The sequence below is a fragment of the Phodopus roborovskii genome, unplaced genomic scaffold (assembly GCF_943737965.1).
Source record: "Phodopus roborovskii unplaced genomic scaffold, PHOROB, whole genome shotgun sequence".
NCBI classification, from domain to species: domain Eukaryota; kingdom Metazoa; phylum Chordata; class Mammalia; order Rodentia; family Cricetidae; genus Phodopus; species Phodopus roborovskii.
Genome location: NW_026126433.1, coordinates 39510502 through 39533341, shown reverse-complemented (window position 1 = coordinate 39533341; position 22840 = coordinate 39510502). Strand labels below are relative to the sequence as shown.

Below are 22840 nucleotides of genomic sequence, written 5' to 3'. Positions count from 1 at the left end.
ATTTTTATTTATTTATTTATTATTATTTTTATTTTAGAAATTGAAAGAAACTTACATTACACACATACATTACATGTTAAACTTTTAAGTTCTACACATAGAGTTAAATGTTGAAAATGGAATAATATGTGTATATATATACAGACACATATATATACACATATAAAATTAGAAAAGGGTATTTCAAACATGTTACTTGTAAATATATAGGCATTTCTTTTATTATTTTTTTTTATTTTACATGTAGATCCCAGTTCCCTCTCCCTCCCTCTTACCCTGTTTTCCCCCTCACATGCGCACTGACCACCCTCCCCTCCCATCCTCCTAACCCAATTCCTCATATAGGGAATGCCATCCAGGTGGGGTCATGTAAATCTGTCAAGTCATTTGAAGTAGGGACTAGGACTTCTCTCCTGTCTCTAGGTTAAGGGACTATCCCTCCATGGGGGATGTGTCCACAAGATCCATTTGTGCACCAAGAATACATCCTGGTTCCACTGTCTTCTGGACAGTCCCTTAGACTGCTCAGTCCTTCTGGCTGAGACCCATATTCAGGGGGGCCTGAGTCAGTCCCATGCTGGCTTCCCAGCTATCAGTCTAGTGGCCATTAGCTCCTCCTTGTTCGGGTCAGCTGTCTCTATGTGTTTCTTCAATCTGGTCTTGTTCTTTCCCTCTGCATCTGGATTCTAATTCGACTCAGTGTTTAGTTATGGGTGTTTGCATCTGTTTCCAACAGGTACTACATGAGGGCTCTGATGGGACATGTCATTCTATAAATATGTTTTTCATACTGGTTAATGAATGAAGCACTGTTGGCCAATAGGAAAGCAAGATAGGCAGGATTAGGAGACAAGGAAGATTCGAGGAAGTAGTAGGGAGGAGTCAGCATGTAGAGACCAAAGAGAACAGAAGTCTCGACCCACTCTCCTGTAAGATAAGACCACGTGGAAATACTTGGTTAATACTTAAGACAGAGCTAGCCAATAAGAAACTAGTCACTGGCCAACAGCTTTATATCTAATATAGCATTAGTTATTTGGGGCTGATGTGTTATTTAGGGCTGGTGCAACTGAGGGACCGGAGACAGGAAAAAAACAATCTCTGTGTGTTAATCGGGGCTGGCGTTGCGGTGTGTCCAGACCTGCAGGAAAAAATCTTACTTGTAACAGGGATCCATGACGGTGAGTAACTTAATTGTTGATCTCACTATCCGGGAAGGGCATTTATGGTAGCCTTTTCACAGTTGCTCAAATTGTTAGTTGGCAGCAGTCTTGTAGGTCTCTAGACATTTCTTTAGGAGGTTCAGTTTTCTCTTCAAACCAATAATGGCCCCCTCTTTTTATGTTCTCTCTCTCTCTCTCTTCTGTCTTCTATCCTACCCTAGTTCAATCTCCCTAGTCACACGTGTTTTCCTCTCCTCCCCCTTGCTTTCTCCTACTTCTCTCTCCATTCACTGCCCCCCCTCACTTCCCCTGTGCTCTGGGGGACTTGTCCCTTCCCTCTTCTGTGAGTGACTTTATACGAATCTCTTAGAATATACCTTGTATCCTAGTTCCTCTGGTGGTATGAATTATAAGCTGGTGATCCTTTGCTCTAGGTCTAAAATCCACATAGTAAAAATGGCAATCTTGCCAAAAGCAGTCTACAGTTTCAATGCAATCTCCATTAAAATCACAGCACAATTCTTCACTGACCTTGAAAGGATAATAATCAACTTTATATGGAAAAACAAAAGACCCAGGAAATCCAAAACAACCCTGTACAATAAAAGAACTTCAGGAGGCATCACCATCCCTGACTTTAAGCTCTACTACAGAGCTATAGTTCTGAAAAAAGCCTGGGATTGGCACAAAAATAAACAGTAGATCAATGGAATTGAATCGAAAATCCTGATATAAACCCACACACCTATGAACACCTGATTTTCGACAAAACAGCTAAAAGAATGCAATGGGAGGAAGAAAGCATTTCAACAAACGGTGCTGGCACAATTGGATTATGGTTTGTAGAAGACTGCAGATAGACCCATGTCTATCGCCAGGCACAAAACTCAAGTCCAAATGGATCAAAGACCTCAACATCAATCCAGGAACACTGAACCTCTTAGAAGAGAAAGTAGGAGGAACTTTTGAACAAATTGGTACAGGAGACCGCTTCCTGAATGAACATAACTCCAGGAGCACAGACACTGAGATCAACAATTAATAAGTGGGACCTCCTCAAACTTAGAAGCTTTTGTAAGGCAAAGGACACAGTTGACAAGACCAAACGGCAGCCCACAGGCTGGGAAAAGATTTTCACCAATCCTACATCTGACAAAGGGCTGATCTCCAAAATATACAAAGAACTCAAGAAATTAGTCAACAGAACACTAAATAACCCTATTAAAAATGGGATACAGAACTGAAGAAAGAATTCTCAATAGAGGAAATAAAAAAGGTTGAAAGACACTTAAGAAAGTGCTCAATGCCCTTAGCTACAAGGGAAATGCAAATCAAAACAACTTTGAGATACCATCTTACTCCTGCCAGAATGGCTAAAATTAGAAACACCAATGATAACTTATGCTAGAGAGGATGTGGAGAAAGGGGAATACTCCTCCACTGCTGGTGGGAGTGTAAACTTGTACAGCCATTTTGGAGATTAGTATGGCAGTTCCTCAGGAAAATGGGAATCAGTCTACCACAGGACCTGTCAATCACCCTCTTAGGTATATACCCAAATGACCCACATTCATGCAACAAAGACAACTATGTTCTTAGGAGCATTATTGGTAATAGCAAGAACCTGGAATCAACCTAGATGCGTCTCAACTGAAAAATGGATAAAGAAGATGTGGCACATCTACACAATGGAATACTACTCTGCAGAGAAAAATAATGGAATTTTGAAATTCGCAGGCAAGTGGATGGCACTAGAAGAAACCATCCTGAATGAGGTAACCCAGTCACAAAAAAGGAACATATTATGTACTCACTCATATATGGATTTCAGTCATGATATCTTAATCATTTTTTATATTTTCCTGTCTAAGCTCAGTTCTGCATCAGTATCCATCCTTTACCTATAGTAAATGTCTTGGTGTCACTGAATCTGTAGGAGACTTTGCTGAAGATTTTGCATCATTCCAGTACTGTCTGATGCTACATATTGGCATCAGTTGAAAAACATATTCTCTTTCTCATATAAGGTTAAAGAAATTTCATCTTTACCTAAGTACTCATCACACACGCTGTAACTTCTGTGTATTAAGGTGTAATGATTAAGGTAGTTTAATTTATTTTTCTTTTCTCGACTTTACACATACTAGATTCACTCTTGAATCTTAGCAACCTTAGCATATGATTTGCTTTTTTTCCATTTTTCCTTATATGGTTGAAAAATTAATGAAGTTTTTTAAAGTTTGTGGTGGTTTTGTTTGTTTGTTTTGTTTGGCATATCTGAATTGCTACTGCCCAAAGCTTTCGAGCCTTCAGTAAGCATATAATACAGATTTTTTTAAACAGAAGGAGTGACTGGTAGAAAGGTATCATATACTTCATGGATACAGTGAATGAATAAATGGCATAAATTCTGAACAGGACATTATGAACCTTTAAAACACTTCTCAAAGTTGTGTGCTATTTGAAATATATTTTTTATTTAATATGCACATTTAATATAATACAGTACAAAGATCATACTCTAATTTATTGCTTCATACACAATGTATGAGCCTTACAATATATTACAGTACAGCATCTCTCCTTGCCTTTCATACTATTATTGAATTACACTTCAGTTTTACAAGTTAGAATCTTACAAAATAAGTGATATTAAAATTCATTTAAATATTTGCACATTCTCACATATATGAGACAAGATATTCTACTCAATACTTTTATTGTTGCTGTGACAAAATATCTTTCAAATCTACTTAAGAAAGGAAGCACTTATTTGGGCTCATGGACTGAAGGGATATAGCCTATCATAGTGGAAACATTTGGCACCAGAGCCTGAGATGGCTGATCACACCACTGCTGCATCCAGGAAGGAAAGTGTAGTGATTGCTGGTGCTTACTTCATTTGTGGGATTTTATTTAACCCAGTATTGAGCCCATGGTACGGTGCTGCCTATGTTTAGTGTGACTCTTGTCTACTCAATTAAATCTCAGAAGAACCATCCTCATAAACAGGGCCAGGGGTATGCCTCTGGTAATTGTAAATCTGGTCAAGTACACAGTGATGATTGATCATCCCAGACCTTCTTATGTCAGAGCTTGTCCTAGTGTTTGTTCATCCTTTGTTTTGACTCAGATCATCATCTGGTGTCATTTTGTTCTTCTCCATTGGCTTCCTTTAAATTCTTTTATGTGATGGCTGCACTAATACTTTCAACTACTGTGTGCAGGGAAAAAAAAAATATTTCGCCTCATATTTGAGTGATGCTTTATAGAATATAGAATTGGATAATAGCTTTTTTTCTTTTGGTATCTTCAAGATCTTGTTCCATTGTACCACTGATATGTATAATTGTGAGTTTAGTAAAGCCTGGCAAATTTTTCGCCATTGCTTTTTCAAATATGTTCCTCTACCAAGAACTCAATTTATATGTATATTAGGTCTCTCACGGCTTTTCCACAGTTCACTAATGATTTTTAGATTGCATTGTTGTTTTAGTTCCTGAATTTAATTTGGGGAGAGTTTCTATTAATGTATTGTTACACTCACTGATGCTTTCTCCTATAATACTGAACTTATTGTTAAGCCTTGTGTGTGTGTGTGTGTGTGCTATATATGCTACAGATGTAATATGTAAAAGATACATAATAAAACATTTTAGTTCAAATTTTTTGATTTGAGAACTTTTCACGTCTTCTCAGTTTCCACTTTCTATTTCAAGTATTGATGGTACCATTAAAATAACTGTTTTAAATTTATCCCTTGTCTGTTTTCACATCTGTGTCAATTCTAGGCTGACTTTGATATTTGTTTCTTCGTTGTAAGTCCAAACCTTTCAGCCCTTTTAATTATACCCAGTGTCTTATTACAAGACAAATGGTTTATAGTAAACAAGAATTAAAGTGGCAGTAGACATGGTCCAGGTGACTGTCTCTGAATGGCTCTTCCCACAATGTTCTGCCGTGGACCTGGCAAGGCAGTTGTTCTCTGACCCTCTTTAAAAGGATCACTAATCCTATCTGAGAGAGATCTGCTATCAGTGACCTGATTACCTCCACAATGGCTCTACCTCCTAATACCATCATTTTAGAGACCACAATATTTAGTCATCTTCCATCTGTAATTATATACTATATATTTTACCTTTCTAAGCGAGAGATACCTTTATTTTTCTATGAATGTTCTCCAGCTTTTTGTTGAGAGTTGAGATATAATTCTGTTACTGGGAAGCAATTAAACATTTTAAGGGTCTTGCTTCTAAGATTTGTTAAGCATCACCTTTTGTGTAATCTATGAATAATGAGTTTACATTATCAAATAATGTAATGTATTACTGTAATGATTTTACATTATCAAAGGTTATGTTCTCTACCCAAAGTTTGATGAAATATGAGGCAAGAGACCTGCGTGAGCACTAAATGTAATACCTTTAGTTCTTTCAGCTACTTATAACTGGCCATTTGATAGTTTTCTATAAAAGAACAGGATGATACATATAAGTAAGCCTCTGCAGACCTCTGTATCCTCCCTGTTTCCATCTTATCTGGTATTGTGTCCTGTGAGCACTATCTACTTCCTCCTTCCTGCCTTCTCAACACTATGTTTTTCCTTTTTGCCTCATGGAGGCTCTGACTTTGCCTTGATTTTCCTTTCTTACTTTATAGCCCAGGCAATTTTCTGTACACTAACATGAGCTAATCATGTGTCACCTTGTTTTGGTTCAGTGTTATGAAAACAATTGTTTTATCTGTTGTATTCATTTTAGTTGTGTTAGGTGGGAAGTCCTGTTGTTCCGGTTTTTGTTTGTGTGTGTGTTTACGTGTTTGTTTGTTTTACAAGTGTGAGTATGCTTTATCTTTATTCTTATTTTAGTGTTGAATTTGGGTAGTAGCTAGTTTGAATCTGGTGAATGTAACGGATAAGAGTGAAGTGAGCAGGAGAGGTGAGGAGAGTATATAAAGCAAGTGGTTAGGCATTAGGACAGGAAGATGCCAGCTGCCAGGAGTTGATCCATGAGGGAAATAGTAAGAGGAGAAAAAAAGTATAAAATTTATAAAAAATAAACTTTTATTTTGGTTCACTTGAAAACTGAAGGCAATGTAATAAAATTTGACGTTTTTATGCAATACTTTCATTTTTGGTTTATTTTGTATATTATACCTTACATAAATTTATCCACTGGCTTCTATACAGTTTAAAAGTTCTGCCACGCACTTTTGAAAGTCTATCCTTGCCCATATGTTTTTCCTTATATTTGAAATGTGACTTTATGTTGACCGCACCAAAGTCTTCACATCCTTTTCTATTTAGCAGGAAAACATTTTTCCATGATGTCTTCCACTACTGCTCCTTCACCAAACCTATTTCTTCTAAATTCCCATAGTTCTTTGTGTATGGACCAACCCCTGCACATACTGTGTACATGCCTCTTCCCTCTGTATGATATTCATTCCCCAGACTGAGAACGTGTGAGGGCAAGAAGCACAACACAGTCACTTTTGATTGAGCGTGACTGCACCAATTACTGTCCCTCTTCTCTTGTGAACTGAAATAATCCAGTCTGTTATCTATATAGCTTATACCTCACTTCCCTGTACATGTTTAATTCCTCAAACAGCTAGAATTAGCTGCTGATGTTCTCACATGGGGTTATTTAAGAAATGAGTCACCAATTTGGCATTGCCAGAGCTATGAGCATTGTACCATAGTTTCAAACATCATTCTTCATCAGATACTCCATCTTTGAGCTAGGAAATCAAAATTTTCAGAGGTAGTCTTAGAAATATATATACTTAAATAGTCATCCTAATTACTGACAAATATCTGGCTTTGTTCCTAGTTGCTTGGGGTAAAAGTAGAACTTGCCTTTCTGTCTGAATTTTTTTTTGAACAATTCAGTTCCTAAGTCAAATTGATTTTATAATAAACCAAGGTAATGAAAAGACTGACAGTTTGGATGGCCATGTGAAAATTAATATCCATGTCTCTATTTCTATCTAGAAAGATAGTAATAGTTAGTAAATGTATATATTTATTGAAAGAATAAACAGCTGAATTGTTGGAACCTCTAGCATTTGAAGAATCAATCCTACAGAGAATTAAAGATGAAATATGCATGGTCACCTGCCTTTTATTTATCATTCTACGTACTACGTATTTATTTATTTACTTACTTAGTTGTTTATTATTTGTTTTTTGTTCTTCTTTTGCCATTTTCTAAGAATCACATCCCATAATTTGCTTGTAATAGAATGTGACTTCTTGGGAAATGTTCACAGAGTTGGCATTCATTTACATGCTGCTGCCATTTCAGCCCAGGGCACTCTCTCCTTCTTCCTGGTCCTCCTGACACCCTCCCTCTAGCCTCCCCAAAAGAGCACTGATGAGATGTGACAATGGAAAACACAAGTGCATTTCCTGGAAATTTACCAACACCCAGAAGGAAAGCTCCAAGGAAAAGGAACAATAGAAAAAGCAGAATTGTGGAGGGAAGAAAGTTTCTAAGGCTATCATTTGCAAATGTCAGCTCTATTCTCGGCAAACTCTGGAGACTGTTAAGCAAACCTGTTTCTAATGAATACAACAAGAGCTGTTTGAATCCTCTAGACTTGAGCCAGTCACATTTAACAGATCACCCAGTCTATCTTCCATTATCCTCAGAGGCAGTGTGGGCCTCATAGCCTCTTTTCAATTTCAGCTTCAAATGACCCAAGCTATAGGCTGTCTGGGCTTCAGTGAGATTCAGTGGAAACAATGTCAGAGGGTTAACATAGTTTCCTTATTATATTATATAATTGCTATGTGCTTCAACCATCTTGTTCTCTTAACACAAGGCAGACAATTAGTCTTCATTATTTATCAATAGGATCAGGAAGGCGGCACTGAAATGTGTAAAGCTCAGAGAGAAGATCTGCCCTCTACTCCAGCATTCATGACTGCTTCCCTCTTGTGAAATGCCTCTTTCGTTTCTGCACCTATGAAAATGAGATAGAATTTCCTTTTGCTATTTGCTTTTTTAAAAAAAAAAAAAAAAAGAAAGTATACATTTGAAAAGTATAAAGTAATACAAAAGCTGAGCTAATAGAATTACAGGGCATCATGGTCTCCAAGCATGTGAGGTTAACTTTTTACATCTTTGTGGTTTTTGTTGAGTTGCATTCTTTGTAACAGCATATTCTGCTCTTTAGCATCACTTGACCGAACATGCTCATCATTCCTTCTGTTGACTGCTTCCATTCACAAATCATTCTTGTCATCCCAAATCCTCTCTTCTTTGCTACTATATATCTGATCTGGAGGGGTCCATTGAGCAAGAATATTAAATAGAGCACAGTGCTGATAAGATTCTCCATCACCTTGTTCCAAGGTCGTTACTTTTGTTGGATCCAATTCACATACACTTCATGCTATGCAATTATTAGTTCCATTATGATCTTCCTCTAATGGTGAAATTCTGATCAGAACCAAAATATTTATGTCTTATTAAATAAATTATATTTTAATCAGCTAGTTACTAGTAGTTGTTTTGATGTTTTTGCTTGGCTACATGTATTAATGATAAATGCATGTAATCTTATAATGGACAGGTTTGGGCTGAATTATTTACACAGGATCCTATGTGATGATTAAGTCAAGCAACAATGCAAGACTTACCTCATCATTTGGATCTCTTCAGAACCACATGAATTTCTATAGTTTTGCTGGCTGGGCAGGACTTAACGGAATCAGATGTGATACAGTTCATGTTTAGTCACTTATCACATGCAGGGAAAACATCATTAGTGGTCAGGGAGAAGTGAGGGGAGAGTAAAGAAAGAAAGAGTGTTGAGAGGAATGAAAGTTAGAAGTGGGTAGAAGAGAAAGGATAGAGGTGTGCAGAAGAGAAGCAGTGAAGTGTAAGTAGAACAATTTGAAGAATGTGAGCTGCATGCATGTATATTACAGAGGAAATACATTGACAGCAGTGAGACCTGTCTTCCCTTGCCCCTTTTCAATTTCCATAGTCAACACCTGAGCTGTGAAAAAAAGAACCAGGAGCCAGATATTTCAAATTCATCAGCATATAGTGAGAAAACAGGGAAGGACACAAGAGAAGCATGTTACAAAATGGATACAAGGACAAAGTTAAAATGAATTATAGTAATGCTTTTATATTGAAGAAAACAAAACTACCACTACTCAATTTCAAAGTGTCCCCTGTTTCAATGTCTCTAATGAACCATGTAAATGGAACCAATTGTTATTTTCCTTGAGAAGTGGTTGCTATCCCATCTCAGTATATTTATTTTACATAAGCCAAATTCATTCACATTCAAACCAACTGTGCACTTTGGTGAACAAGGCAGAAGCAGTTAATTATCTGTGGTAAACAGGATGCATATGGCAAGGCTGGAACAACTGATCTGCCTGTAAACTCATCTCTCCCCAATTTCTGACCCACTTTACTCTTCTTTCTTGCTAGTAAAGAATTGTGAAAACATATCTCACTCTCTTACATCAAGCTGCTTCTGGGTCTTTACTGGTTCTGGACTGGACCACAGTCTAGGAACCTGACCTCTGCTGTTGTGTGTTTCCTCTCTGAGCCCAGGTACCAGGAACCCAGACTTTCATAAAGATACAGGAGCAGCTTCCTTCTGAAGCTCAGTCCATAACGTTGTCTGCTGCTGCATTAGCTCTGTCAATGGCAATAGGTACCCCACCATCTCTGGTTCAAATCCCTCATAGTCATTCTTATAAAAGCATAACAAATGCCTTTGTTCTTGATTTCTCTTTATGTAATGTATCAAAGTGTACACTTTCTATAAAGTTCTATAGTTCTTTTTTTACATAGAAACTCATAATATTGTTTTTAACTGTAACAAGTTGGAGAATAAAATATTGGAATAATGAAAACAGAAATAACTATTATGGACTTATAGCTTATGACATAATATGGGACCAGAGATTCTTTAGAACTATGGGGTTAATGGAAAGAACCTAGTGGCCCCTCAACCAAAGCATGAGAAAATGTGGTACATTTACACAACTGAGTATTACCCAGCTGTGAAAAATAAGGACATCAAGAAATTTGAAGACAAATGGATGGAACTAGAAAAAAAATCATCTGAGTGAGGTAAGCCCAGACCCAGAAAGAATAACTTAGTATGTACTATCTTATACATGGATATTAGCTATAAAGAATAACCATACTATAATCCACAGATCCAGAGAGACTAGGTAACAAGTAGAGCCCAAAGAGGGATGCAGGGATATCCATGGGAAGGGGAAATAGAAGAGATCTTGTGGGCAGACTTGGGGTGGGTGGGGATGGGAATATGAGGGATTAGGTTAGAAGTGTGTGGAGGCAGGGATATGGAAAGAAAGGACTGGGGGGGCATTTTGGAATTAGGTAGCAACATGAGACAAGGAAAACTTCCAGGAATCTATAAGGTTGACCCTAGCTAAGACTCCTAGCAATGGTGGATGAATAACCTGAACTGGCCATCTCCTTTTACCTGGTGAGATTTCCAGTTGAGGAAATGGGACACCTGCCCAGCCACACAACTTTCTGACCTACACTTTATCCTACCTATGCAATGTTCCGGGTGTGGGGGTGTGAGAGAGGCACAGAGATTGTGGGAATGACCAACCAAAGACTGGTCCAACCTCAGACCCATACCAAGAGAGTGAGTCCACCTCTCACTCTCATGGAGTGCCAGGATCCAGAGTCTAGATGGCACAGAGACCTAGGATACAACCAAACACAACTGGAGGAAAAAAATCTCAATGAAACAATGCCTAACAATATTCTGCTATATTCATAGATTGGTGACTACCCTAACTGTCATCAGAGAGCCTCCGTCCAGTTACTGTTTGCAGAGACACACAGCCAAGCTTTAGACCATGCTCAGGGAATACCCCTGAAGAGAGGGAGGAAGGATTATACAAATCAGGAGGATTAAGGACATCACAAGAGAACCCACAGAAACAACAAACCTAGTCTCTTAGGAGTTCACAGTATCTGGACCAACCAGGGAGTCTGTGTGGGACTGACCTAGGCCCTCTACATATGTCTGACAGTTGAAAGCTTGGTCTACTTGTGGGACTCCTAGAAGTTGAAGCAGGAGCTATCCATAGTTCTTTGTCTGACTTTTGGGAACCTATTCCTTATACTTGGTTGCTTTTCCCAGTCTTATTACAAGGGGAGAAACTCAGACCTATATCAACCTGATATGCCATGCTTTGTTGACACACCTTGGAGGGGGGCTGCTGCATTCTGAACAGAAGTAGAGGGGTGGATTGTGGAGCGATAGAAGGGAAGTGGGGAAGGGAATGGGAGGATTGAACGGAAGGGAAACTGGTTGGGATGTAAAAATGAAAAAAAGAAGAAATATGTGGTTAGAAGCCAAATCACTATATTCAAAATCTGCTTGGATTACATTTAATAATTTGGTTTAGCTGTATCATGTCTTTTGCAATGGCTAAGAGCAAGTTCTGTAGTACTGGGTCCATAATGGTGTTCCTTGGGCAAGCCAGTTTGTGGTATCAGCAGAGACAAGTATGCAACACATTATAGGCCATACTGTGGGAAAGGGTGCTTTATTTCCATTTTTCATTGTAAAACATGAAATCCACTGTAATAACTAACTGTATCAACTGCCTGACCAGCTCTGGCAGTTCAAAAAAAATATTTCCAAGGACAAAGAAATCCCATGGCAAATCTTCATTTTTAAATTAAAGAATTATAAAATACCCCCCTGCTTTTAAGTCTCTCTCTAGCAGCCACAAATTGTGTATTTGATGTGGCCTGGTAAGATTTGCTGCTATCTACCAATATGATATCCAATTACCATTATTATTTCTCCCCTTTCTTTCCTACCTTTACCAGAAGTCATAAATTGAGCTACACAGAGGTCACAAGGTAAACATGATGCCATAGCATGGCAGCCGTCTGAGCTTGTTGCCCTAAATCTATCCCTGTGAGTATAAAACAGAAGGACTCACTTTTGTTAGTAAGATTGCTCAAAAGCCATTTGCAATTCATTCTCTCCCTAACACTGAACAAAGTATTTTCTTTTCTCTATTAGGCATATCTTTCCAGATCAGAATCTCCTTTAGTCATTATTGGAGGGGGGGGGGATTTCACAGCATTTGTATTATAAAAATCCATGTGAGTAAAGGCTTAGAAAAAAAACAGGTGATGCTGTTGTATGGGTGGTTTGCTATATGCTTAAAAATTAATTGATTGTGACCATTGTATAGGTAACACAGAACTTATCTTCACTAAAGTAGGATATCTTTACAGTGTGACTGATAATACATAGATTTCAGTGTCCAGCATGCCAATTCATGGCCTCTTAGTAATATTTAAGATTAGAAAACCTGAGAGCCTGGCCTTCCTGTGTTCTACTCATTTCAGCTTTGGAAAGAGATTGAATCAGATATGTATCTTCCTTAACAGCTAAACAGAGTCCTTTATTTGTTGGGTACTAATGACTTTTCCAGCAGCCTTAGTGTTGTTTGTGAAGTTCCTATAACACACCTCTCTCAATAATAAAATGTTTTTCACATGATTTGAATTGCTTTTACAGTGATAATAAAATATAATAAGACAAAACAAAAACAAAAACATTGGAATTGGCAAAACAAACAAAATAGAAGAAAAAGAGTCCAAGAGAAAGCAGAATAAGAGACACTTGTCTGCACACTAAGAAACCCCCATAAATTCCATAAATTGGGACCCATAATATATACATGGAGAACCTGGTACAGACCAGAGCAGGCCCTATACATGCCATCTCAGTCCTGTCAAGTTCATACAAGCTATGATCAGTGAATTTACACAGTCCTGTCTTATACTCTTTATGCCTACTCTTCTTCAAGGTTCCCTGAGCTGTGGGGCAGGGGGATATGATGGAGACATTCCCTTTAGGGATGAGCATTTCAAGGTCTCTTGTTCTCTGCATAATTTCTGACTAGAGGTCTGTATTTGTTCCCATATGCAGCATGAGAAAGCTTCTCTGATGATGGCTGAGAAAGAAACTGATTTATTAATATATAAGAATGCCATTAGGAGTCTCTATATTGCTACATTGTTTTAGAACAGTAGTATTTTGCTTTCCCCTAGGTCCCTGTGCTATCTAGTCTCAGGTTCTTGGTCACCCAAGCAGTGTCACATATGGGTTCCATCTCATAGAGTGGGCCTTATGTCAGATCAGACATTGGTTGGTAACTTACATAAGCTATGTTACCTCTTTTCTTGTCAATTCAATTTTAAGACAAAAGTGACATCTTATTACTGGCTACAGTTTTGCTGAATCCAATACTGTGCCTAATAAATATTATACAATTGGTTGATTGCATAGGATAGCTATTGTTGTAAAAGTCAATATGCAAAGAAAATAATTTAATAACTGTGGAAGAAACTAGAATAAATTAGAATAAAATTTCCTCAATATCATTTAGAAATAATCATCATCAGGAAAAATCTATATTTTTGGAAATAATACAAGACTGTGGGAGTGTAGCAAAGAAAATGCACTAAAACAAAATCTGTTGAAGGAAACTGATTGTGCAACAATCCTGACACAATAGTAAAGAAACATCTTGGTATAGCGTCAACAAGAGGGAAAGAGGGTGGTGGATAATGGGACAAGAAAAGGAGGAACACAAAAAGAAACTAAGACACAGAAAAGCCAATGAGGATATGGGAGTATGCCAATGTTTTGTGTTTATAAAGTAGAGAGAGAGAGAGAGAGAGAGAGATATGTCCAGTGTACTGAGGTGCCCCAACCAAGATATGTGTGATATTTTACAGAAAACCACAACAGATTAAAAAAAGCAGAGAACAATTGATCGCATGATTCCCAGACCCAGTGGATACATCTATAGCAGCACTACTGTCCCTAGGGCCCAAGCAACATCTAAGAAGAGGATGTGGAAATATTGTAAGGACCAGGAAAACTACTGTAAGAATGTCTCCTAGAAATGAGAGGGAAGCTTCACACACGATACCTCACCAATATGGCTGCCTAAACAAGAACTGAACAAAGACAACACAAGTAGACATGCTAACATTAAAGGCAGAAAGTTCAGGGGGCTTAAAAATCTAGACAAGACCTACCAGGAATGCTGAGAGAGGGGCAATTTATCATCTCTGAAATCATGTAGAGACAAGCAATACTAAGTGGACTCCACAGGTTGTATTTATATATTTGTGCAAATCTAATAGGTTACATTTAAAAAGAGAAAAAATTGCTGAAGTCCAAGTTCATACTATCTAGTGATAGTTGATATTTTCCCCCTTCTTCCCAACCTTAAAAATAACTTCACTCAGTAGCTTGATTTCATTTATTACAGCAATGTTTATGGAAACAAACAGATGGCTTTGCAAAGGAATTTCTCTCACTCCTACCTACAAACTTCCTCCCAGTAAGTTGTGAGAAATCTACCAGCCTATCACTGTATATAGAAACTTATAACTGTTTATCCTTAAAAAGAAATAATAGCTTAAACTCAGGGGTGTTTGCTGCAGAGAACCCACCTGAGATGCTCATAGTCAGATTCTTTTTTTTTTTTTTACATGTTGATCTCTGTTTCCTATCCCTCCCTCCCTCCCTCTTACCCTCTCTCCCCCCTCACATGCACCCTGACCACCCTCCTCTTCCATCCCCCACCCCAATTCCACATGTAGAGCAATGCCATCCAGGTGGGATCATGTAAATCTGTCAAGGCATTTGAAGTAGGGACTAGGACTTCTCTCCTGTCTCTAGGTTAAGGGAGTAACCCTCCATGGGGGATGTGTCTGCTCATAGTCAGATTCTTGAAAAACCCAGCCAGTGTCCCCTGACTCCTGTCCTGTTGACTCTGCCCTCAGAGATTCAGAACACTCTTCAGTGTGTTGGGCATCATTGCTTACCAGCTTTACCAGCAGCAGCTGGTATAGTCCTGTGCTAAACAAACTCAAGAAAAGTTGTAGGTCAGCTACTGGACCTGCCCTATCTTTTGGAATAGCTAACCTTTCCAAGTTGATGGAATTTAGAATCACCACGAACCAAGTTCTGGACATGCCTGTAAGGGATTTCTTAATTAGACTGATAAATGAAGACTCATTCTAAATGTGTAGAGCATCAATCCATGGACTGGCATCCTGCACTTCATGGAAAGGAAAACGTACACTGAACACAGCATTCATCTCTGTCTGCTTCCTGACTACAGACATGATTTGATATGCCATCTCAAGCTCTTGCTGCTATGATCCCCCTGTGATGGGCTGTACTCTTGATCTCTGATTTAAAATAAACCCTTTTGTCCTAGCAACACATAAAGTAGATTGCAAGCCTATCCAATGCCGTTCTATGACTGCTCAGGTTTCAGGGTAATAACAGAGAAGCTGGCTACCCACTGCAAAGGAATTACCTCTTTTCAGAAACTTATGCTGGCCTATAAAATAACATCCCTTAATTTAAATGAAATCAATGTGGATATGGATCATTAAACAAAATCCCATATAAGAAAAGGTAAATTTGGTAACAAGTATTTATTATAATAAAGAATTCACCATAGGATAGCATTAAATAACTAGCTTTCTGAGTGCACTTACATAAAGTCTTTTTAAGAGCACTGCCATTATAGAAAGTGAGCTAATATTTAAGCTGAATGTACAATGACTCTTTAGAGGAAAGAGTGCTTAACTACTGAGAGTAATTGTGGACTTGCTTTAAATTTAGGAAGTCTCTGGTCTCTATGGCACCACTGTAATAATTCCTCCATCCTAGGCTTTGGCTAGGTCATCAGAAAAGACACAAGAGGAAAAAAAGATAAAGTCTTCAAGGGATGTAGGGACCATGAATACCTTCAATTCAGATTCCATTACTTGGTCATCATAACTGGAATATTATTTATGCATCAGTTGAAATGGTCACTAGACACATTTGCAGCTACTCAGCAAGAGCTAGGAAATATTGAAATTGGAATTCTATCAATATACAGGCATTATAAATGTGAAAGTTGACTAACTACGGCAATGTAAATCCTGTTGAGTTTTAATTGAGCAATTTTGTTCTGCTGCTCATGAAATTTGGCTAAGCATGTTCATTTTATATTCTTTGAAATTTAGCCAGGTATTACAGAACAAGTATAGTTTTTATCCTTCCATGTAAAAAAACATTCTGAAGCAGGAAGGGATAGTGAAAAAGATGAAAAAGGAAAGGTGAAAATTTTCAAGGATACTTATTTTATTTACGGTTAGCAATGTTATGAAAGTTTTCAATTTTTATTCCACCAAAATAAACATGGCAGTATTAATAAATCTGTTTTACAAATGTGGAAGTGAATTGCAAGTGCTTAAATTATCAGAATTCATACATCATAACAGTAACATCGGTCATAATAACTGACCTTTGAAACTATTTGATTTCACAGTCTATTATCTGGGCAGATTGTGTTGACGTCCCCAGACTAATATTCCTTTCACAAAAGGAGGAAACAATATAAATACTTAAAATTAAGTAAGAAAAAATGAGACTAATTATTCAACCTGGAGGAGTACATGATTGGTGTGCAGCCATTTTTATGTGTACCAGTCTTTTTAAATGAATATTATTCTCTTTTATGACTTAATTGTATGTTTTTACAAAAAAATGCATCTTCATTGGAGAAAGTGCAGAAATATATAGGAATATAAAACCCATCTATTATTCATTATTTTCTTTATGTCTGACAGAAAATGGGTCAGAACCAAGTGTTATATTTTCCTTTCTTTAATTATAATCATGTGTTTGACCATGTAAAAGAGGATGAGATTCCTTGCAAAAGATTTTAAAGTTTTCACTAAGCGATAATTTACCACAAATTATGTGAACATTAATTTCTGTCATAAATTTGAATAACTCCCACTGTTTTTCACATTGAGCAATGCCCCTGTGACTACAATGTCTTGTACACCTTTAGTCCCATTTAAAATTATTTTCTTAAGAGAAATTCCTAACAACTGAATCACTGGATTAAAGTACCTGAGAGGTTTTGTAAGGTTTTTATGGACCAAATTGCTTTCCAAAATAATTGTACCAATTTACAAACCCACCTGCAGAGCCCAAGATGGATTCCAGTCATAATAAGGTCTTTACATTGATGAAATGTATTCCTGCTTGTTATTATATCCAAGGATGCTGCTCTTTCCTATGTAACACTTAACAAAATTTGAAGTATCTTTCTTATTTAACATAGACTTCTCTTATTAACTGTAACCCTGACTTAAAAAAAAAAAGGAAAATACATTTTTCACCATTAATATAACCATTAATATAGGCCTAAGGAGAGAAAATACCATCTCTGTCAAGTGAATGGAGAAACTGGTTCCTTGGTGGGTGTGTTTCCAAGTGTCAAGTAACAAAATATCCAAGCAGAGATCTTTAAGATGATAATTTTATGTTTACCCATTTTTAAAAAGTCATAATAATCCACAAACTGTTTTCTGTGGTGTTCACCATATGGTCTGGGAACAGGCTTTATAGGGAAGGATCATGATGTCAATAGTTGAATTCATGCCTGATGAACAAGGTACTGTAGACTGCATGCAGCACTACTGCACTCTCACGGTGGAGCACCAAGAGTCTCCGTAGTCAGGGAGTTTTACACACAAATGGTAATGTGTGCCTTGTAAAACATAGAACAAGACCTGTCTGCTCCCTGGAGAGCCAACCTTTTTAAAGCAGCTTGAGAAAAATCACAGAATAAACAGGGCTTTTGCAAATGTAGACAAAGACAAAAAAAAAAAAAAAAAAAAAGCTTCTTCATATGGGAGGGGATGCTCCCACAAAGAACTCATTACTTTCCCCCACAGTACCTTCATGTGTAGATCCTTAGCTGGTTATCTGTGCATAGAGACCTTGGCTGATCCACCTTTGTTGTGTTCCCTTTGTTGTGTTCACTTAAATTGAGCCTAGTAATGCAATCACATTAAGTTTTATGGCCCCATCATGGTGGCAAACTTTGTTAGATTCAGAATTAAGAATGCCCAGTTCATTGGATATCATAACACAACCCTTAATTTTCCTTGCTACAGAGCTTATTTTGAAGGAAGGAGTATGGATTACTCTGTCTCCCCAAAACCTGTTCTTTAGTTTCATATGAGTTATTTTAGTCCCTTGTGGCATCTCCATGGCTCTGGGATTTTGGGTGTAGGTAGATGTGTGAAGCCTTTCCTTCATCCTACAATCACTTTGGGTTTGGCTTTGATGGCCATTCCCACTGAGCTATGTGACCCAGGCGAAGACTACATTTCACCAAATCCCTGTTGCATCACACCACAAGGACTCTCTCCAAGTCCTCTTTACCTTCTGGAAATAGGTTGAGGCCAGAACTAAATAGCCTTAGCTGGTTCTCCCTGATTTCAACATTCATCTAATTTATGACAAACTATTACAAATCTTCCTCCCATGAACAGGTGGCATGGGGCAGACTTCCCATGAAGTCCCATAGCGAGGAGACCTGCCTCCCCCACTGCTCCCTGCAGGGCTGGGCATCAGGCTCTGTCACTGAAATGTCACAGAAGACTTCACTCTTTATCAAGGAAAGGAAGAGGCTTTCCTACACACTCCATGTTCCCACTGGGACTCTTGTTTCCATTGCTTAACTTCAGTAGGAAAATACGTGAGCCAGATCACTTGGTTAAAGACAACAGAGAAACCAACTGACAGACAGCTAAATCCACCAAATTCATCCAAATCTTTGGAACTGAGAGACACAACATTGGGGTGAGGATGTTGCCAAAAGAGAGAGGTAAAAAGGTAGATGACTATAATTCTAACAAATAGAGGCTAAAGCAGGCTATGTTTACATTCAAGACCTTCTCGGTGACACAGTGAATTCCAGGCTAGCCTTTACTAAGTAGCAAAGCCCACATGGTTGTGGCTGTTGCTGGCAGGACACACTTACCAGGTATGTATTTAGTTGGGCCTGAGGAAGTAAATACCACATGTCAAGTGCTCCAAAGAAGTAAATAGACCAGTGATTGCACAGAGAGAACATTTGGGAAAGCAATAACAAACAGCAACAACAAAATCAGATAGGCAAGGTCACCCTTAGAGAGAAATGATCGGTTAAGGGGCAGAGATCAGCTCAAAACTCAGACTCAATGAAACAACAAAAAGTTAGACACAATAAATAAACATAGTAGTCTAAAAATTACTTAATTTAATATATTTCTAAGCACTTTCCTCCCAGAAAGAACATTTCTGGGATGTAAATCTGGCTTTGCATGCACCTTTCAGTGGGCCATTTGCCAGCACATACAAATATCAGCACTTCTTCTAAGTCTGAAGCAGGTATGATCCTCTCATGTTCTCATGCCTGACCCCAAATGAACTTGTATAAGGTGTGTGTGTGTGTGTGTGTGTGTGTGTGTGTGTGTGTGTGTGTGTGATATGCATCTAAGCTGGGTGCACACTATATGTCTCAGCCTGGCCTTGATTTGGAGATCCCTCTGCTCTAGCCTCATGGGTGCTGCCATTACAGGTTTGTGTCACCATGATGAGCCCCCTTCATGTGCTTCCATAGCATCTTTAGTGTCTATGAGGTGTCTGCCTTAGCCACCTTCACCTATGCCATTTGCAAGTGTCCTTGCATTCTAAGTTTCTTTTTAAATGTTATTTATTTCCTGAGTTAAGATCTGTGTACAAGAGGGATAGACTGTCCTGTGTTATATCTAGACTAAACTGATTTTCCTTAATTTTTTTCAAATGAGTAGCATTTAAATTGTTTCCAAAGGAAGACAGTACAAGAATTTAGATTAAAAAAAAAACACTACATTAAAGGTATTTCACTTGAAGTGAGAAACAGGAAGAATGGAAAACACAATTGTTTGGATCTTGCTCATCCATCAAAAGATCTATATACGAAATTCCATTCCTATACTAGTAATAAATACTGATCCACTACCAGACTCCCCATAGACTGCCCAGTCCTCCCAACTAACACCACATTCAGGTAAATCAGTCCTTTACCAGTTTTCCAGCTCAGGCTGGGGACCATGAGCTCCCTCTTGTTCAGGTCAGCTGTTTCAGTGGCTTTCTCCAGCCTGGTCTTGACTCCTTTGCTCAACACTCCTCCCTGTCTGCCACTGGATTCCAGAAGTTAGGCTCAGTGTTTAGCTGTGGGTGTCTGTTTCTGCTACTAGATGAAGGCTCTAGGATGACATATAATGTAGCCATCAATTTCATTATCAGGGAAGGACATTTAAGGTAGCCTCTCCACTATTGCTTAGATTTTTATTTGGGATCATCCTTGTAGATTTCTGGACATTTCCCTAGTGCCAGATTTCTTTTCAAACCTATAATAGCTCCATCTACTATGGTATCTCTTTTCTTGCACTCCTCTATTCTTTCCTTGACTCAATCTTCCTCCTCTCTCATGTCCACCTCTCCCCCTTCTCTTACTCCTAAATCTCTCTCCCCTCCCCCATGCTAAATTGCTCAGGAGACCTTGTCCCTTTCCCCTTCTCCAGGGGACCATGTATGTCTCTCTTAGGGTCCTCCTTGTTTCCTAGCTTTTCTGGCAGTGGAGATTGTAGGCTTTGCTCTATATCTGTGCATACCATGTTTGTCTTTTTATGAATGAGTTAACTCACTCAGGATGGTTTTTTCTAGTTCCATTTATTTACCTTCAAATTTCAAGAATCCATTTTGTTTTGTTTTTTATTGTTGTTGTTGTTTTGTTTCTCTGCTGAGTAGTACTCCATTGTGTTAATGTACCACGTTTTCTCCATCCATTCTTCAGTTGAGGGGCCTTTAGGTTGCTTCCTGGTTCTGGCTATTACAAATAATGCTGCTATGAACATAGTTGAACAGATGTTCTTGTGGTACAAATGTGCATCTTTTGGTTATATGCCTTAGAGTGGAATTACTGGATCTTGAAGTAGACTGATTTTCATTTTCCTGAGGAACTGGCATACTAATTTCCAAAGTGGCTGTCCAAGTTTGCACTCCCACCCACATAGAGGGATACTCCCGCAGCCCAGACACATGTGGGAGGATATGACTGACTTTGAAGATCCCCCATGGAAGTCCTCACCATCCCTGGGGAGCAGAGAGGGGAAGGAATGGGGGTTGGTGGGGAGAACTGGGGACTGGGGAGGATGGGAGGATGAGGGAACTGGAATTGAAATGTAAAGCAAGTTGTTTTAAATTTAAATTAAAAAAAACATACAGATAAAACACAACATTAAAAAAAATTCTTTATCTTCCCAATGGTGAGCTCCCAGGATCCATCTTGCTCTTTACCTCCCTCCAGCTGGGCAGAGCCATCCCTTCCACCTTCACCTCTCTTCTCCCAGTCACACTGTGTGGGTGCTGAAGGCCCTGAGATGACCAATGAACAGAACTGTCCTTTAATCCAGCAGCCCTCAGGCAGTGGCACCCAGGGCAGCCACAGGACTGGCTTTGTTTCCACTGCCTCAGCAAGAAGGAGTCGAAAGCTGACCCTCAGCACAAATCAAAGTCAAATGTGGAGAGGGAGTAAGGGCTCCAGGCCCAGGGAAAATGACCTTTTTCTACTACTACAGTTCTTCAAGCCTCTCTACTGTGCTCTAACGGGCTCTAAAACACATGGAATCTAAACAAATGAGGGGAACCTTGGTGGCTGGGATACGAGTGATAGATGGGAATATAATTCAGCGTGATAGTGTACAAGACAACGATGGGAATTTCAGCTCTTCACAGGGCTGCCAGCCCTACAGAGGACAACACAGTAAGAACCAAGACAGCCACTCCAGACTGCTGGACCTGGGGGATCGACAGGCCTTTCCCTAGGTGTTATATCAATTTCAGATCCCATTCCATATGTGGTACATGAGAGGGAAGACAAGCACAAACTTAGCTGAGTGGATCAGTGCTGGCCCCAAACACAGGGACTTCACAAACATCAAATAAGATTCAAAATTCCCAGGAAACAGCAGTGCCGACAGGCCAAAGAGAGAGACCTCTCTACTTTGGGCTATACCAGTGCCCCAGAAGGACATTGCCATGGGAAGAGACAAACTGTAGATAGCATTATGAGGAGAAACAGCATCGTTTGAACTCGTGATTTTATTCTAGAACCTCTCCATCACTTACTTGGCTATGGTTCCTAAGAGAACAGCACTTCTGAGACAAAGCTGAGAATTAAGATGGGCTTGGAAGCAATGATGACCAACATGTCGAGACAAGAGCACAGCTATCTCGAGCCATTTTGCCTTAATTTTGAGCATGTCTCTGCTATCTTTTTGCATTTCCTACAAGGCAAAGTCAATAGCATTGAGCATATCACACAACTCCATTATGCTGTGACTAGTAAATTAATTGGAGTTTTCCACTTCAAGGCTTTGTATATATACAGATGGAAATCACACTCTTTGAATTCCCTTAGTAACCATGATTCAGACTTTATAATTAAATATAAAAATATTAATCAAGTGTCAGACATGAGACACAAGTAACTAGGTTTTGGAAGATTCTCTATGGCATTCTAACAAATATATATATATATATATATATATATATATATATATATATATATCAAATTAAACCAACACAAATTTATTACCTGGGTGTCCAGGAGATCAGAAGTCTAACTAGAAAATGCAGAGGCCACAATGAAACTGTCTACAGTGATGCATTTCTTCAGTATACTCTAGAGGAGAGTCTAAGCCCCAGGTCTATACCAA

General features: G+C 38.6%; 1 pseudogene; it reads right to left on the bottom strand.

Moving 5' to 3' along the window:
- Positions 1-21634: 21634 nt before the first annotated feature.
- Positions 21635-22405, bottom strand: LOC127223275 (succinate dehydrogenase cytochrome b560 subunit, mitochondrial-like; annotated as a pseudogene).
- Positions 22406-22840: the final 435 nt, after the last annotated feature.